The sequence below is a fragment of the Culex pipiens genome, chromosome 2 (genome assembly GCF_016801865.2).
Source record: "Culex pipiens pallens isolate TS chromosome 2, TS_CPP_V2, whole genome shotgun sequence".
In the NCBI taxonomy this organism is placed as follows: domain Eukaryota; kingdom Metazoa; phylum Arthropoda; class Insecta; order Diptera; family Culicidae; genus Culex; species Culex pipiens.
In genome coordinates, this window is record NC_068938.1 from 67,407,761 (window position 1) to 67,421,461 (window position 13,701).

Consider the following 13,701-nt stretch of genomic DNA (forward strand, 5'->3'; position numbering starts at 1 on the left):
CAACAAAAAGTTTAATTAAAACTATCGATTACAAAAGAAATTGCATTAGAAAGCGACTATAGAACATTTGTGGCAATGTTAATTTGCGTTTTACAACAAAGATGCAAGCAAACGCTTTGTGTTAACAGGAATTTTTCTCATGTTAATTATTTCGGCACGTGGATGTTTGGCTGAGGAAATAAACACTTGTAAATGAAGCTCATCTCGATCTTGTGATCATCTCTACACGTGTTTTGAAACCTGTTTTGAAATTGATATATAGTGTTGAATAATCCCATTTTTTACAATGATGGTATACTATACTAGTAATTCTCTGCCAAATCACACGAAATCAGGAAAAGTTGCCCCGACCCCTCTTCGATTTGCGTGATACTTTGTCCTAAGAGGTAATTTTTGTCCCTGATCACGAATCCGAACTCTAATTATCGATATTTAGTGACGGAACATTTTTGAACATTCAAAAAAAGACTTATTTTTCAATAATTTGCAGCCTCAAATTGTGATGTGAGGGAAATTTTGTGTCAAAGGGACTTTTATGTAAAATTGGAAGAAAGGTTTGATGATATTCAGAATTCCGAAAAAAACGTATTTTTCATCGAAAAAAATACAAAAATGGTTTCAAAAATTCTGCCTTTTTTCGATACTCAACTGTAAAATATATTGAGACATGTCATTTTATGGGAAACTTTATGTAGGGTAGGGTAGTCATCAATGAGACACTTTTGGTTTTTAAACTTCAACGATTTTTGTATTTTTTTCATTAGCATGTTTTAAAGAGCTTTTTGTTGCATTTGCTTTCTTTTAGTTTGTTCTAACATTGACCAAAATATGAGATCGATCTGACGTCTACAGCCAGAGTTATTCAACTGTCTCATTGTAGACGCACTTGGCAGGAACAATGAGACAGCTGGGGAACAATGAGACACTCTACAAAAATCAATACTTTTCGAGTAAAACATCATTTTTTATATTGTTCCATTACAGGTGACTTGCCTTGAACATTTTAGAACAATTTGGCCAACATGAAACTTTAATTAACAAAAGTTATACTAAAAAGTATTTAAATTTTGTAATTCCATATATTTTACCAAATAACTTTATATTTTTGGTTAAATGAAGTTCAAACTCAATAAATATGCCAAAAATCACTTCCAATTCATGTTTTGAAAGATTTCCATAGATTTTGAAAAGTTTAATGAAGAAAAATCAAAGTGTCTCATTGTTACCCATGGGTCGAAAAGAGTGGGGAACAATGAGACAGCCCTGGATTCTGGGTATATTCTAAATTTTGGTCAAACCTAATAAAAGGACATTGTAGCCCAACTCATGCCCTGTGAAATGACGAAAGAAATTTGGAGAAATATTAGTTTTTGTGTTAATGGCAGCCTATGAGCGAAAATGTAATTTTTAGTCATAATTTACTTTTACACCCCAGAATCAAACATGTATGAATAACTTTGCAAGGGAGCTTCCATAACCAAAGCCACTATTATGGCAGACGTGTATCTAGTAGGCACACCTTTCCCCCAAATATGAGCATGACTGATTGAAACTACGTCTTGTGAGAGCAATTTTATCATTGTTCCCCGTGTCTCATTGATGACTACTCTATCATACTTTTCTAGTCTGCAATAACCCAGAAAGGTCATTTTTGCATTAGGAACAAATTTTTTTTTTATATTTCGTGTTTTTTGTACCTTTGCAAATAATTTTTTTAGAATGTATGTAACAATGTTCAACAAAGAGCAGACAATTTCAAAAATTTTGATTTGTTAACATAATTTTGCTTGTAACCATCACAAGTTATCGATAAAAAAGTTTTTGAATGTTGGTGGTCGTTGATCATGATGGCCGTAAAATATGTCACATCTTAAAATGTGAACATGAATTTGGAATCGGAAAATAATTTACAGATATTTTGATAAAATTGAATGTTTTCTAAACAAAACCATCAAAAATTTGTAATTTGCGATACATTTGAAGCTGTCTGATTTTTTAAATAGTGCCCGGGCTAATATTTTTAGATGTTTTATTAAAAAAAAATCAGTTTTTAGTGGCACTAATAATATAATACAATATCGAAATTACGTTAAGTTCTTTTCGATTGCAAATTTAATTTTACATCAGAGCTGTTCTCTAAAAAATCGGCCGATTTTGTATGTTTTTATTTTTTATTTGCAGTGCAAATGCAGACTTTTTGAAAAAAAAAAATTTGGCAGACGTCCATACAAACATGGTTGTAGTTGTAGGTATTGATGAAGACTATTTAGAAAAAAATGGTACACATAACATTTTTGCCGACTTTTCATTAAACTTTTTTTTTACGAAAAATCATTTTCCCAAAATCCAAAGTTCTTAATTTTATGTTTTAGAGGACAAAATTATATAAATTTAGAAAAAAAAATCGACTTAATGTTTTATTTTAAAATCAAATTTTCATAAAAAAATTACAGATTTTTTGACAAAATGCATCGTTTGCATGATATATCCACAAAAAGTTTAATTTTAACTTCAAAAATCATTTTATTTTTTATTTTTAAAATAGTTTCCATGTCTGGACCTAATATTGACACATAAAATTTTTGTACTTTTTGAAATGTTAGTCTTAATTCCAAAATTTTAAAAATATTTTTCTCGAATTTAACAGAAATTTTCACAAATGTCTTTTAATTAACTTTTAGTGGCTTTATCTAGAAATTCAAAAAATCTGTTAGGTACTTTTTGATTGCAAATTTGATTCACATTAAAAACAGAAGTTTAAAAAAATAAATTATTTTTCAAAAAACAATTTTTCCTTAGCTTTAAAAAATGCGGTGTTTTGTCCCCTAAATATTTTTTTTAATTTAAATTTTGAGAAATGGATTTTTTGTTTAAAAAAAAAGTTAATTTCAACATTAATTTTACTTGTACAAACTATTTTTCTGGATAGTCCTCATCAATATCTACAACTTTGCCGAAGACACCAAACCGATCAGAAAATTTCTTCAAAAGATAAAGATTTTTGAAAATGTACGTACCATTTTTGTATATACAGCTGCCAAAATTGTATTGAGCCTTGTATGGGTGATCCAATACTGTCCAAACTCAATTATCCGAACGCCTTGGTAAAATTTCACTTCGGTTTATCGAAACTTCGGAAAATCGAGTGAAGAAAAAACATTTTTTTCCGTTCTCTTATTTTTGATTATTGAGCTTTAAAACTACTCTAAAGTGATTTACATTTTTTTTATCCAAAATGGCAGTGATGAAATGTTGAAAAAATATATTTTTTTTTTTCATTTATAGGCATCAAATATATTTTATAATTTTATAGGCATCCATCATCCATTCAAATTTGGCTGAAATGGGGTCGCAGAACTCGAATTTGAAGTTAAAAGTAAGAAAAAAAAAATGAAAATTTTGATTTTTTTTTGTTTGTGATTCGATTATCCGAAGTCCCGTATTAACCTTCGGGTAATCGAACTTCGGATAATCGAAACTTCGGATAATTGAGGCTTCGGATAATCGAGTCTGGACTCTAACACAAAATGACTTCTTTGGTCATAGGAAGACTCCCAAAAAGTTTGAGCCATTTCAAAAATATTAATAAATCCATATCTGGTTTTAGGGCCTTTTCGAAAAAACCTCTGGAAGTCAACAATATATTTTTCCCTTTTTCCACAGTTTTTAAAAATTATGATCTTTGAAATTTTTTACAAAAATTCGAAATCATCACCATTTTATTTGCATAGATAACATCTAATGAGATCACTTTGACACTCAACGATCGTTCTCCAAAAATATCTCCACTGACATTCCTCGTTCACTTGCACCGGTCATATCGTAGCAACTTCAAATCATCCACTTAGCACGCATATCTACAAACAAACCTCAACAATTTCGTCACAATCCACCTTCTGCGCTCTTTATTAAGGCATTCCTCAAAAAGCAGATTATAGAGGGGGCCCAAATCGCGTCCCACCGGTGGCGTTGTCGAGTTCGCCGTTGATGATGTCTTTCAACAACAGTGGACGACGACGAAACCAAGCGATTCTAAAAATACACCACTCTCCTCCTCCTCACTACCGTTGTACTGATGTTGTGTATTTTGCTTCTTTTTTTTTTCATTTGCAGAGTGTCCATCCCCGACTCGGCAACGACAACACGACTCAACGAAGCAGCAGTAGAAGCACAGCAGACTTGCCGTGAAGAGAGCGAGATATTCAGCGAAGCTTTATCAGTCGTCGTCAGACATCGCCGCGGTTGTTGTTGGGAGTCACCGGTGACCTTCCTATAGTCGAGTGTTGATCGTTTCATAAGGTTCCAAAAGGTTGTACGAGAAAGAAGAAACTACAGAAGAGAAGCCCAGTGCCAAATTGAGATAAGTGTTGATCGAAGAAATTCCCAGAATTGTGGATGAAAATAGCACGGTTGTTGTCAACAGTCAAGTCAGTGAAAGCCATAAAAATCTACCGAGAAGAAGCAAGATCGGCAAGATCATCAAACCAAACGTGAAGAAACGTCAGTGAGTTGAAGAAGAAACGGAAACAGTCTAGTCAAACAGCAGTCAGTGTGTTCAAAAGAATCCGAAGTTCGGCCGAAACCAAGTCAAGTCTCGCGGAGAAGAATCTGATTAGTGAATTAGGTCAAGGAGAAGACTTGATCGTAGCGAGGTTTGTCTGTCTAATCTGAGAAGTGTACGGGGGGAAGAACAGCAGAGATCAGCGCAGCGAGTCAGTGATCATGCAATCGGTTCACCACCGTTGAACGCAGGTGGATCAACTCTTACTTATGGTTGACCTTGAAGTCTGCGCAACCAAGAGGTCACACAGCTTGGGATCAACTGATACCGGATCCACCTCGGACCAACCAAAGACGCTAATCTACCTCTAATCAAGGAAGCAAACATCAAAGCGAAAGTCAAACAACTCGATCGCAGTTCGTTGATCAAGTGCCAATTTCTGTGTACCAACTGGTAGCTAGATGTTTATGATCACGTTCATTCATCACCACCTTCTGAAACCAGCCGGTATCGGAATGAGCGCAACAAGTGGTCGTGCCGGTGGTGAATTTACGAGCTGATTATAGTGTTTGTGAAGGCCTGTGCGCGATCAACGCGAGAGAGGGTGGTGAATTTGTTGAAACTTCGCTTTGATGTATTGGTGTGCTGGAGCTGATCTCTGCTGTTCGAGTGTGAGTGAGAGCGATGGTTTGAGGGTGTGCGTAGGAAGCTTGATTGTGGTGGTGCCAATATTTGCAAGCAGTGAGCACATCAGCTGTTTTGAATGTTTTCAAAGACGGCGAGCGCACGTGAAGATAATGCGTGCAGTGTTTCTGAAAAAAATGTAGTTCTTCAATTGTATAAATTATGAAAATTTTGCCACTTATTTAAATATATTTTGATTTGAATATAAACTTCTCACAAATTAATCGACAGGAAGTTGCAACATACCTAAAAAATATATTTTGAGGAGTCAACCTGGGCTATTCTAGTAACATTTTAGGTTTTAAGTAGGTCAAAAAAGAAGTTTTCAGAACCGTTATAAAACATGTAGGTTTATTAATAATAATAGGGAGGGGTTAATTCAGATTCGAATAAATTTCAGTTAGAATGATCGAATAACAAAAAATGGTCCTTTAAATACTCCAAAGTGATCTGGGAATATGAAATCTTTAATAGGAGCCAATATTGTGGCCATAAAATATATAGAATATCATTTGTTAATTTAACAGACAAACGACCACTAGCATTTGATAACACGAATTTAATGGTATTTAGTGATTAGATAATCCAGAGCTTCTTTGAAAACCTTCGGACAATAGAAACATCGGATGATTCAATCTTCAGATAATCGAGTTAAGACTGTATTTTTTTTAGACAATGATCACATCTAGGTTTTTTTTTTAAGTTCCTATGAACAAAATTTGAATTTTTTGCTCTTTGGGGGTTTTTTTAATATCCCTGACTCAAGGCGGTTTCAAAAACCCCTTAAAAGCAAAAAATCATTGTTTTGTCAAAGCACCTTTTTTTTAGAAAAGCAGACATTCAGTTCAGTTTCTTTTAATTCTATTGTTAAAATTTCCGACAATGATTTTTATTTTTATAAACTCAACTAAAGTAACATTTTCTCAGGACATTGTTGCCAGACGATTATTCAAAAAATAAACTTTTGATGCATCTCTAGTGTTGATGTTCCTTAAAGAAATTTTTAACATTTTTCTCATCATTTTGCCAGAAAAATTGTGATTCCTTTTGATTTAGAAAAGCCCAATACACATTTTTTTATATTTTAGTGTTTACCTCTTATTCAAGGAGGATTTAAAGGCGCTTAAAAAGCAAAAATATTTAGTTTTTGTTTTTGTCGAATCATTAAAAATTTAACCATAACTTTTTTTTTAACTTTGAACTATGCGGATTTATATGATGTTTAAAAGTCGTAAAAAAAACTTCAAAATTTTTATGGAAATAGACGTGGTGTAAACAATTGGAAACTATTTTAAATGAATTTTCCTGTGTTGATAATTATATTGAGCATAACAGGCTCGTTTAAAAATATTTTGAATTTTCTTGAAATTTCGATGACGATGATTTTTTTCCAGAAACAAACATTTTCCTCATTACTTGAATTTCTTAAAATGTATGATTGCAAAACTTCGAAAAATAATGTGGTGAAGCTGCAAGCTGAAAAATGTTCCTTGAGAAATTTAAAAAATCAGTCAAAATTTACCCATTGATACTCGAAGGTAAAGTTTGTATGTTACTTTGTACCATAGCTGTAAAACTCGGTCTTAAAAAGTTATCAGCGATTTAAAAAAGTCATTTTTGTATGAACCCGAGCAGACGGAAATAACTTGGAAATATTTTTTTTTGATATTTGAAAATACTAGGCTAATAACATGTTATGTTATTTATAACAAGATTTGTTATTCGTCGTTATGATATTTTTGTTATTGGATTGTTATTGTAATAACAGACTAATAACATTTTTAGTTATTCTTCGAACAAATCTTTGTTATTATTTTTTGTTATTTTAACAACTAATCCGATCATCCCAATAACAGTTGGAGGTATTCTTCCATAACAAAAAATGTTGTTCCAAAGTTGTTTTGGCTTTCAATCAATATTAGACTAGAAATTTTGTTATGATATTATAAACTGTTATTAAACCCTTATGCAAAAATGGATTTTGCAAGAATATTCCATAACACTTTATGTTATTTTAACAGTATTTGTTATTGAAATGGCATGAATTTTGTTATTACCGTCTGCCCGGGAAACATATTTTTTCACCAACTTCATGCTCGGATATCAATGGATTAATGGGAGCGTTCTTTTATTACGTTACGAGATTAAATTTAGTCTGTGGTTATTCTTTGTATCAAAGACGGTGTTACTAAATAAATAAATAAATAAATAAATAAATAAATAAATAAATAAAAAACGCAGAAGAGTGGAATTTTAACCCCCTCCTTCCCCCCCGAAGAAAAATTTTCAAACAAATTTTATAAATTTTGTCTGAAGCGTAACACAATCCTCGACCCCCCCCCCTCCCTCCAACTCTGTTACGTAACAAAACAACCCAAAAATCATTTTCTGCTTCTGGAGCAGAGGCTGATTCTGGGCACCCATTCAATTGTTAAAAACATGGCTTGTCATATAAATTTTTATATTTTTTGAAATTTTGTTAGCCCCTTTCCTCGACCTTGGTCAGAGTCGAGGGGCATAAACTTCAAAAGATATTTGCAACGGCCTTAACGAAAATTTAGTGATTTGAAATTACCACTTTTTTATGTCATTTTACTAAAATTAATGTTTAAGAAATGAATTTTCTAATATAAAACCAGTTTCTGATGTTAAATAACATTGTATATCTGAAATTTACATCAGAAAATTAAAAAAGAAAAATTACGCAAACGTGGTGAAATCTAGAGTTTTTTTTTGAATAGGTCCTATAAACATAAAAAAAAAACAAAAGTTTATAGGACCTTTAAAAAAAAAAGACTCTGGAAATGTTCTGCTATTTTGCAGGTAGCTCAATTATTTACACATTTATCAGGGTAAAATTAAATCAAAAAGTAGTAAATTTACATTTGCAAATTTTTAATTCGAAACATGTTTTTTTTTGTTGTGTACAGTTAGTAAATTTTCTTTTATGGCTGTTTCTTATTTTATGATTTCTTTAATAGATTATAAGGTTTTATTTGTCTTAAAAAAGTAAATAATACACTGAAAAAATATTCAAATCGGCATCTGCAGAGATTTAACAAAATAAGATATAACAAGATTTAGCCAAAATTTAAAATGGTTTTTAACGATAAATTCATTTTCAATAAATCATGCAAATTGCATTATTTTTTGTATATATCAATGTTAACAGGGTCAAGACAAACTGATCTTGAATTGTGTGGAGCAAAACTATTTTGTAGTCATTTTACTCACCACCACCACCACCACTATCATGGTCTACAAAATGTGCCTTTTTTACTCAACTACCTAATAGGTAAATTTATGGATTTGTTCAGTGATAAAAGAATCATACCTTAATAAAGTCTGACTGAAAAGAAAATGTTCTCTCTTGTTTGAAATATTGAAAAAATCAATGCCATAAATTAATTTTGGGTTGAATTTCAATCATACTTATGCATTTAAAAAAAAGTCGCATAAAGTTTCATGCGACTTTTTTGTAAATGTATAAGTATGATCGAAATTCAACACAAAATTCATTTATGGCATTGATTTTTTCAATATTTCAAACAAGAGAGAACATTTTCAGTTGATTTTTTGTAAAAAAATGCAAAAAAAAAAAATAAATAAATATTTCGTCATTGAGATTCATTTCAGAGCTCGGATGAGAAATTAAAATTGTTTTCACCACTTCCCACTCTCGCCGGAGAAATATTTCGGTGATGAAGAATGATAAGTTTTTGTCGTTTTATATAAATTGTTGCGGCATTTTTTAATTTCAAATCAAATTCAAAAATCAAAAAACTGGCACCACTGTCTTCAAACGTGTATGAGAGTGTGTATTTGAGTAGCGAGTCGCGAGTCGCGAGTAATTTGCATATCAACACCAACACAGCAGCAGCAGCAACAGACGCATCAGTATCGACTCAACACAGTGCCACAATTTAGTGCCGATTAAGCCAAGTATAAATACTTAAATATAAACGCAGCAGCAGCAACAACAAAAAACTTGATACAAAGCCAATAACCGAGTGGTGCATCAAATCAACAAAAACAGTGCAAAGTGCTCCCAGGAAGAACTCGTCGTTTGGGGGAAAATTGAGGGAAATACGCGCTGCGAAGAACGAAGAATTTAGTGAGTGTTTTAGCGAATCATTTTCGGTGCAATTTTTTGAAGAATCGACCAAGTCGACCACCCAAAAGTGTTCAAAGTCGCGTGTTTGCGGCTTTTGTTGTTATTTGCCGTTGATAGTAGCTCTCGGAGTAGTGTGTGAAACTGGTTGATCGCGGTCCCACCAACTCATCAACGAGTCAGTCCGATAGTGGTCGGGCGTGTGTTGTGTGCAACACAATACGTTTTCAATTAAAAATTGAGTGCCGCCTCTCGCCCAGCCTCGGTCAACCCGCGGGAAAGGGTGTCGTCGAAGTCAAAGTCGCTGTTGGAACTCATCGAGAATCGAGCAATCGACGAATCGCCGGGGGAACCCAATAAAATATTGTTAAAAACAGCCCACCGATTTCAGTGCGTTTTTCACGCTCCTTCACGTTACACCGCGTCGGGGAGTGTCTCTTTTGGGAAACGGTACGTACAGTCTCTCTGATTATTTGGTTGGATTACTGGTGGGAATTTAGTGCACGTTCTAGCGGGTTGTAGAGGAAGTAAAAACAGAAATTAGCCCTATAGTGCCATATAAGGCTGCAATAGTGCTGCACAAGTGCTAATATTGCTGAATTTAGTGCTAGAGAGGCATTTTTTAAGCCCCTGCCAAGAAGATTCGTTCGTGATACCGGAAGACAATGGGTTTCGAAGCAATATCTGGACTTTCAAGTGAATCTGCGTTCAACAATCAATTGACCCAAATCTTGGAAGGTTTTCGCAGTGTGGTTGGCGCACGTGCCAAGTGCCGAGTCGTGCGAAATTCCAACGCATCTATCGGAATCATGCCAGAACGTAGGAGGATATGGACGATTGGTGATTGGCGGAGACAGCACGCGATCGATAGTGCACACAGTGCTCACAGTCATATCAGATATTTATTGGCCTAGTTGATTCAATTAAGTTTGCTGACTGGAACGATGATCATACACTTTGAAGTGTGGAATGATGACGCCGTTTTTTATGGATTTTTATGAAGTTGCGTGCCAATTTCGTTGGAGATGTCAACAACCTTTGTGATAAATTTACATCTTTTTTTATTATTTTTAATTTCGCAATCTAAAAATAGATCCAATTACTAATTGGCAAATAGTTGTCACCTTAATCCAGGACAGAAAAAGAAGCGACGATAGCCAGCTTCGTCGGTTCAAGTGGTCACGGAGCTTCCAGAACACCGGGACCGGCTGTTTGAAGTGGCTGGCTGGCAGATTCCGCTGATAAGAGCGAATGGTTTGTTTAAGTTACGTTGTTTGTAGCGTTTGATGATAGAGTACTTTTAATTGATGGCTGGGTTTTATAAGAATTTTGTTTTGTGTGAAGTGACAAATTGTGGAAAATTTCATTCCAAATTTCATCAAAAGTGCCAAGTGCTCATAATTTTGGTTCAGTAGGAAGAGTTTTAATATCGTTTCATCATTGGAAAGGACTTTCAAATACTAAATAAGCTTCTAAAAACCAGCCTTCTTCAATCTTCCAAATATGGTAAAACAACAACAGAACAGGAAAATAAATTAAACCAAAATTTAAGCCAATAGAAAATCAAAATCTATGAAATAACATGAAAAGAAAGTTGAGCAATTCTCTACGAAATGGTTTTTTTTTAATTTTAATTTTTTGTATTTTTTAATCCGACTGAAACTTTTTTGGTGCTACCGGTATGCCCAAAGAAGCCATTTTGCATCATTAGTTTGTACACAAAAAAAAAACAAAAATGATATATGAAAATTCAAAAATCTGTATCTTTTGATGGAATTTTTAACCGATTTGGTGTATTCGGCAAAGTTGTAGGTATGGAAAAGGATTACACTGTAAAAGAATGATACAAGTTAAATTTTTTTTGGTGATTTTTTATTTCACTTTTTGTCACTAAAACTTGATTTGCAAAAAAACACTATTTTTATTTTTTTTTATTTCCTGATATATTTCAGGAGACATCAAATGCCAACTTATCAGAAATTTTCAGAATGTGCAAAAACTTTTTGACTGAGTTATGAATTTTTTAATCAATGCTGTTTTTTCAAAAATCGAAATATTGGTCACAAAAAATTGTCACCTTAGTTTTTCAATGTAAAATCGAATTTGCAATCAAAAAGTACTCTAGTGAAATTTTGATAAAGTGAACCGTTTTCAAGTTATAGCTATTTTAAGTAACTTCTTTAAAAAGTTATTCATTTTTAAAACTAGTGTTCATGCTTGCACAATTTTGAAAAAATATTTTTGAAAAGGTGAGAAAATTCTTTACATTTTTCTTTTAAACTTTGTTGATACGACACATAGTTTCTGAGATATTGCCATGCAAAGGCACAGAAAAATTTGTGTTTTCTAAGTCTCATCCAAACAACCCACCATTTTCTAATGACGATATCTCAGCAATTCATGGTCCGATTTTCAATGTTAAAATATGAATCATCCGTGAAATTTCCGATTTTTTTTAAATCAAGACTAACATTTCAAAAGGGCGTAATATTGAATGTTTGACCCTTTAGAAATGTATGTCAAAGATTTCTGAATTCCTGAGAAGTCGGCATTTGATGGCCCTCAAAACATATCATAAAATAAAAATAATGTTTTTATTTTGAAAATCAAGTTTAAGTGCAAAAAGTGAAATTAAAAATCACCTATTTTTTACCATGTACAGTGGACTCTCTGGTTGTCGATCTTCTCGATACCAATATTTCTCCAGCTGTCAATAATTTTGTCAGTCCCTTCAAATAGATTGCTTTGATTTTTCGTTCTATAATTTGATAACTCCCGCTCTCGACGGTCCCTTCAATATTGACAACGAGAGAGTCCACTGTATCATTTTTTTCAGTGCAGTCCATACCTACAACTTGGCCAACCAAATCGATCAAAAAATTCCTTCAAGTGATATAGATTTTTGAATATTCATATATCATTTTTGTATGGACAGCTGCCAAATTTGTATGGAAAATTATACGGACAAACTAATGCTGCAAAATGGCTTTTTTGGGCATACCGAAGGCACCAAAAAAGTTTCAGCCTGATTAAAAAATACAAAAAATCGTTTGACCAAAATCTCAGAGAACATTTCTGTTTCAAATGAATTTAGTAAAATAAGATTATTAAATTTAGAGTAAGCCTCTAGAATTTTACAAATTTTTCGAGATATTCTGTAGCTTTTGAAAAGAATTTTTCAGAAAAAAGTACTCCAAAAATTCCTATATTTTCATTTGATTTTTTTTTAACACTATAAGATAAACTCCCAACAAACGATTTTTTTTAATTAATTTTTATTGTTTAATGGTAATACCAAATTTTAAAATTCATTTGTAGTTGCACCATGGCGTGTTTTTTCGAAATTTTCTCAGCTTTCCAATGCTTCTAAGAGCGAAATGTTTCATCGGGAAATTCCTGAGATATCTTTATTTTAAGTTTTTTGTTTTAAGTTCCTTCATCATTAATTGGAAACTTTTTAATAACAGTTCAGGAAACTTGTCAAATGATGTGTTTTATGTGTCACTTTCTCATCAAAATGTGCAAAATAAGACAAGAAACAACTTTGTTAAAGGTTGCAAATCGCTGAACATTTTAAAAATTAAGTTTTAACCGAGTTTTTGAATATGTGGGATTTATTCAGAAATTAAAATCATAAAACCGTATTAAAATATATGTTTACAAAAATTAATAGATTATTGCACAATTTTTGTGTAAAAATATCAGCCGTCTGCTCTGCTTTAGCTTGGATTTAGCTGATATAACCGAAATGTTGGCAGGTGTGAGATTGTTAAGGGTAATTAGATTTTTATGAATACATGTCATATTTCCCTAACCAAACACACCAGTTGCATGAATATAAAAATATGTTATTTACTCGAAATTGAACATCAAATTACTGTGGAGAGTTTCAGGAGAAATACTTTTCATGAGTTAAAGATTTTTTTTAGTTTATTTTTGCATGGAATGATGTCAGCGGTGTTATAGAAGTCTTATTTTTTTAAAACGTTTTACAGTTTGAGTTTTGTTCAAATAGCTTATAATGGAAGATATTGCTTGATTTTTTTTTAATTAATATTTTATTTATGTTTCACCTAAAAAAAATGTTTGTGAAGGTGTTTTCAACATTCTCAGTTGAAACACACGAATTTTGTAGCTACTTTCAAATGCATTTTCAACAGTAAAACATATTATAAAATTTTATTCTTACTTTATACTCATGCAAATATGACTTTTGAAACTTGCAACAGTTATTTGTAATTCAATTTCGAGTAAATATTATGTTTTTGTATCAATAATCTTGGTTCATATTTGTTTAAGGAAATATCATATTTATTCATAAAAATCCAATAATACCCTTAACAATCTCACACCTGCAACTTTTTTGGTGTATCAGCTAAATCAGAGCAGACACGTGATATTTGTA

The 13,701-nt window shown here is 32.5% G+C and overlaps 1 protein-coding gene across 1 annotated transcript in view; it reads left to right on the forward strand.

The window, feature by feature from the left end:
* The first annotated feature begins 9,473 nt into the window (after positions 1-9,473).
* LOC120414069 (cGMP-dependent protein kinase, isozyme 2 forms cD4/T1/T3A/T3B) overlaps positions 9,474-13,701 on the forward strand; it is a 251,272-nt gene continuing 247,044 nt past the window's right edge. Inside the window, exon 1 of the mRNA XM_039575091.2 lies at positions 9,474-9,746. The gene's annotated coding sequence lies outside the window, so the exon portion shown is untranslated. The remainder of the gene's footprint in view (positions 9,747-13,701) is intronic.